This window comes from Scylla paramamosain, chromosome 22 (assembly GCF_035594125.1).
Source record: "Scylla paramamosain isolate STU-SP2022 chromosome 22, ASM3559412v1, whole genome shotgun sequence".
NCBI classification, from domain to species: Eukaryota; Metazoa; Arthropoda; class Malacostraca; order Decapoda; family Portunidae; genus Scylla; species Scylla paramamosain.
Window position 1 is genome coordinate 442,272 of NC_087172.1, and position 5,894 is coordinate 448,165.

Below are 5,894 nucleotides of genomic sequence, written 5' to 3' on the forward strand. Positions count from 1 at the left end.
CTCTCTCTCTCTCTCTCTCTCTCTCTCTCTCTCTCTCTCTCTCTCTCTCTCTCTCTCTCTCTCTCTCTCTCTCTCTCTCTCTCTCGTGCATTCACCAAATTTCCTCGCGTCAGGTTACCTCTGATTTCCGCGGCGTGTGTTTTGTTCGTGGGGAAATTATTAGCACACAGGAGAGGGGGAAAAAAGAAGAAAAAAGGTATATTTCATGATTATTTACTCGTAATTCTTCCTGTTTCCATCTTTCTTTTCCTTTATTCATTCATTTCATCTTTGCTTTCTGTCTGTCTTTCTATCATTTCTTTTTTTCATTCATTCATTCATTTATTCTCTCTCTCTCTCTCTCTCTCTCTCTCTCTCTCTCTCTCTCTCTCTCTCTCTCTCTCTCTCTCTCTCTCTCTCTCTCCCCATGAATAAATTAATGAATACTGACAAATGCAGACGTGAATAATTGAATGCAGTCACTCTGGCACTCGAGAGACACGTAAAAATTCTCTTCTCCCCCCAAGGACACTTCAATGCTTCCTTCCCTCAGTCATCTTACTTTAAAGCAATAGATTTCGTCACCCCCTCACTCACACGCTTGCCTCTCTTCCTTTTCACTCAACTTCTCCTCTGTTTACCAAAGGAGGGCTGGCTGGCTTGGTGGCTGGCTGGCTGGATGTTTTTTTTTTTTTTTTTTTTTTTTTTTTTTTTTTTAACGCAATCCCCCGCTAACAAAAATTTCGCACTCGAGTTAACCACATTTGGGTTAATCGCAGGGGTCAGCACCGCCGGAGTGCAATGGTGGGCCTCGCCCTGGGAAAACCGCCTTCGTGATCACGGTGTCTCCTGTGCGCAAGATTGGAGCAGAGTTGAGGGAAGCCCAGGTGAACGGGGAGCTGGTGGTTGTGGTTGTGGTGGTGGTGGAAGGGAAGGTGAAAGAGTGGAGAGAGGAAGAAAAGGAGAGGAGGAACGGGAGGAAGTGATGTGGAGTGAAAGGAAGGAAAGGAGGAAGAGGAGGAGGAGGAGGAGGAGGAGGAGGAGGAGGAGGAGGAGGAGGAGGAGGAGGAGGAGGAGGAGGAGGAGGAGGAGGAGGAGGAGGACGAGGAGGAGGAGGAGGAGGAGGAAGAAGTGTGGGAAGAAAACAACAACGCGAACAAGAAAAAACAAACAAACAAGAATAAAACAAGAAATATTAAAATTTGCAAACACACACACACACACACACACACACACACACACACTGTACAGAGAGAGAGAGAGAGAGAGAGAGAGAGAGAGAGAGAGAGAGAGAGAGAGAGAGAGAGAGAGAGAGAGAGAGAGAGAGAGAGAGAGAGAGAGAGAGAGAGAGAGAGAGAGAGAGAGAGAGAGAGAGAGAGAGAGAGAGAGAGAGAGAGAGAGAGAGAGAGAGAGAGAGAGAGAGAGAGAGAGAGAGAGAGGGGGGAGGCAGAAGGAGGTGGGGGGGGGCGTAATTCCCTACAACAGCCTCTGCCACGCTAGACTGAACGTGGAAATTGCAGTAACATCCTTCATGCTTCTAAATGTGGGAGGGAGGGGAGGGGAGGGGAGGGGAGGGGAAAGGTGGCCATTTTTTCCCTAAGAAGGCACACCGGGGGGGGCATCAAGGGGGGCATTAGAGGGGAATACCATAATGAGGGGGGATAGGAATTCTGGGGTAGGGGTCATTAAAGAGGAGGGGAAAAGTGAGAGGGAAAGCGGGAGAGTGAAGAATGAGTGAGGGAGAAAAGGAAAAAAAAATGAGAGGGAAGACGAGAAATAGAGAAAAGAAGAGTGAAAGGAAGGAAGGAAGGAAGGAAGGAAAGAAGGATAGAAGATATAGGGAGAGTGAAGAATGAATGAAAGACAGAAAGGAAGGAGGAAAAATGAGTGAAAAGAAGGATAGGAAAGTAGAAAGGAAGAAGATAATAAGTAAAAAGGAGGAAGACAGAGAGTGAAGAGAGGGACAAAAGATGGGAGAGGGAGAAAGGAAAGAATGCGTGGGAGGGAATGAGGAAAGAAGAATAAAAAAAAGGGAGAAAAGAAGTGAGGGTGGGAGGGAGAGGGGAGGGAAACAATGAAGCGTGGGAGAGGAGAGAGAGAATACCAGAGTTTGAGGGAAGAGTTGGAGAGAGTGGGAGGGAGAGAGAGAGAGAGAAACAAAGGAGGAAACATAAGTGAGAGGGAGAGAACATGAGAAGGAAAAGGAGGGAGAGAGGGAAAGAGTGAGAGACAAGAGGGAGAGGAAAGGATTATAAAAAAGAAGACTGGAGGAAAGAAAGAAGGAGAAAAAATGAAGGGAATTGAAAGATGGAAAGAATAAACAGGAGGAGGAGGAGGAGAAGGAGGAGGAGGAGGAGGAGGAGGAGGAGGAGGAGGAGGAGGAGGAGGAGGAGGAGGAGGAGGAGGAGGAGGAGGAGAAAGACAAACACTGAGGTATGGGAAAGAAAGGAATATAAGGAAGGGGGATTGGAAGAAAGAATAATTGGAGGGAAAGGGAAAAAAAAAACCTGTAGGGGAGATGGAGGAAAAATGTAAGAAGAAAACATGAAAGGGAAGAGGTAGGAAGGAGGGAATGGAGGGAAAGAGGGAGGAGTGGAGAGAAAAAAATGGAGGGATATTTTGACAAAAGGCACTGGAAAGAGGAGGAGGAGGAGGATGAGGAGGAAGAGGAGGAGGAGGAGAAAAATACAGAAATCTTGCATAATGATGACTCTCTCTCTCTCTCTCTCTCTCTCTCTCTCTCTCTCTCTCTCTCTCTCTCTCTCTCTCTCTCTCTCTCTAATACATATTCACTCACAGTCAACTTTTTTCTTCATGTAATATGTCTAGACACACCCCCTCCCACAACACACACACACACACACACACACACACACACACACACACACACACACACACACACACACACACACACAGCATTAGGAAAGCTTCAAACATTCGCCATGAAAATAAGTTAAATGGAAGGCACACACACCTGACCTGCCCGACACTCACTCCCGCCCGCGAGGCAAGGCAATAATTGAGTTTTTGACATTCATAAAAGTTTAGGGCGCAGCGCAGACACCGCCATGCGTCACTGCACAGCCGGCGAGACGGGAGGAGGAGAGGCGGTGGATAGAAGTTGTCGCCTTCACCTTCCGACTGACTGACTGAATGACTGACTGACCGAATGACTGGCTGGCTGGTTGGCTGGCTGGCTGAATGGCTGGTTGAATGGCTGGATGAGTGACTGGCTGGGTAAATGAAGTAAGTCCCTTAAAAGAACTAATTTTGTGTTTTGAACGTGACTGGTGGTGAATGTGAGTGATGAACTGAGTGAATGAGTGAGTGACAGACTGAATGATTGACAGAGTGAGTGAGTGAGTGAGTGACTGGCTGAGAGGCTGATTGGTTGGCTGACTGAAAAAGAAGTGCCTAAAAACAGTTAAACTTGTTTTCTGAAAGTGACTGGCAGTAAACGAGTGAGTGACTGACCAACTGGAAAAAAACTTCTAAAACCGCCTCATTTTCCTTTTTAGAAAGAATGACTGGCTGTTTTCATTTGTATGCATGTTAGGAGAGTGAGTGAGTGAGTAAGTGACCGAGTATAAGAGTGAATGAGTGACTGACTGACCAACTTGCTAAAACACAAAAGCCACAAGAAGAGAGTAAAACGCGTGAATAAAACTGAAAGGAGAACGAGAAGAAAAGGCCAGGGAACCCAAAAGGAAGAGAAAAAGGACGCTGAAAAAAAAAAAAAAAAAAAAAAAAAAAAAAAAAAAAAAAAATATATATATATATATATATATATATATATATATATATATATATATATATATATATATATATATATATATATATATATATATATATATATATATATATATATATATATATATATAAGAAGGAGGAGAGAAGAAGATGGGAGATGGGTATCGTGGCGAGGGTACAAGGTGGTGCCTCTGACAGAAAATGCAGCTGCCGAAGGTTTGAGCAGCTCTTAAGTGCCTGGCCAGCTTCCACCACGACACGACGCCTTCACGCAGAGGAGAGAAGGAAAATGGGGAGGAGTGGAGGGAGTGAGTGAAAGGATGGAAGATAAAAAGGAAGGCTGAAGGAAACAAGGAAGAAAAAGTGAGAAAAAAGGGAGTGTAAGGATGTGTCAGGATTATGAAGTACAGTCAAGGATAGATAAAAGATGGGCCATTCACTTTGCTATTCTGGTAATTCTCCCACTCTATCATAGCCTCAGACTGTACGTACTAATCCTTCCTTCCCGCTCCTCTGAATCTATACGGAAAAGAAAGAAAGAAGAGGAAAAAAAGATATGAAGTTGTAGTACAGTCAAAGATACAGAGATGGATGGAGGTTGATTCACTTCGCTCTTCCGGTAACTCACTCAATCTATCAAAACGGTCAGACTCTGTGTACTAATCCTTCCTCTTCACCGCTCCGAGTCTCCATGGAAAGTGGCAGCCTTGCATATTTCACGGCCACCGCCACCTCCACCGCGGGTCTGGGGCGGGACGGACGGACATCTGGGGCCCATAATTCAGGAAGCTGTCGTGATGGATTTGTAACTCGGCACTCGGTTAGTTTGGTCAGTTTGGTGAGTTAGGCAGTCAGTATTGAATGGACACTGTGAGTACGGGTCGTTGTTAGTTGTTTAAGGAAGGATGGGCAGTTAAGAGTAGAAGAAAGCATAGATGAGGTACGTGAGTAAGTAGTGTTGTTAGCTGTTATTTATTTTTTGGGGTAAAGAAAGTAAAAAAAGAAGCCATTAAAAAAAAAAAAAAAGGTCTACTGAGGACAGCCAAATCGATTACCCAAAGCTGAAGGATAAGTGTCGTGATACCTCCCTCCTGAGAGAGTTCAAGGTAGGAGGAAATACAGTAGCAGGTTGGGAGTTCTAGGATTTAAGGAAATACAGTAGCAGGTTGGGAGTTCTAGGGTTTAAAGGTATGATTAGCTGCTTAAGAGTGGAAGAAAGCATAGAAGAAGGTACGAAAGTAAGTAGCATTTATTGTTGACAAGGGAAGGATGTGCAACCTCTTAGTGGCAAAAAGGCATAGAAGATACATTACTAAATTCTCTCTGTTAACTATTAAAGGAAGGATGAGCAATCGAGCATCATAAATACATCAAATAAACCACAATACTATAGACCACAGCAAAGCACAACAGCCTGTCAAGACACACAACAGTGGGAGCCGCTGAAAAGGCTGATCCCACCAACATTACTGGACAGGGCAGGAAGAAGGCACAGCAGGAGGCACGTGAGTGGAACTTCTGAAGGCAACGAGATCCCTGATTTCTTTAGAGCGCGACGGAGTTTTGGTATTATGTTGGTTCAAGGCGCTTCAAGGGAGGGGATTTGTGGTGAACTTTCAAGACACATTCCACTCTACATGACAATAAACCTCTGTACCTTCCCTTCCTTTGCGCACACACACACACACACACACACACACACACACACACACACACACACACACACACACACACACACACACACACACACACACACACACACACACACACACAAAGCCCTGATGAGGCACCCCCGAGTCCTCACCCTTCGCCTCTCCCCGTCCCGACATAAACACACATTTCTACGCACACTTCAGTATAAATTTTCTCACAGCGTCGTTCTCCTTTCTCGCCGCGGTACTTCACACGGACTGCCGAGGAGGACAAGGCGGCCTTACCAGCACAACACGGCACAACACAGCGCAGCATAGCACAACACAGCACAACACAGCACAAATTTATGAGAATGATACATGGAAATAGTTAGATATGTTTCGTACAGAGAATGCCACGTGTAAACCTGTCAGCCTCTTGCAGCTTCCCTTACTTTCTTATGTCCTTATATTAACACAACACAACACAATACAGTACAACAAAAAAGGGACATCAAGAAGAGTATCTGCCAA

General features: G+C 45.1%; 1 pseudogene; it reads right to left on the bottom strand.

The window, feature by feature from the left end:
• Window positions 1-696: 696 nt before the first annotated feature.
• On the bottom strand, window positions 697-842 carry LOC135111911 (U1 spliceosomal RNA; annotated as a pseudogene).
• Window positions 843-5,894: the final 5,052 nt, after the last annotated feature.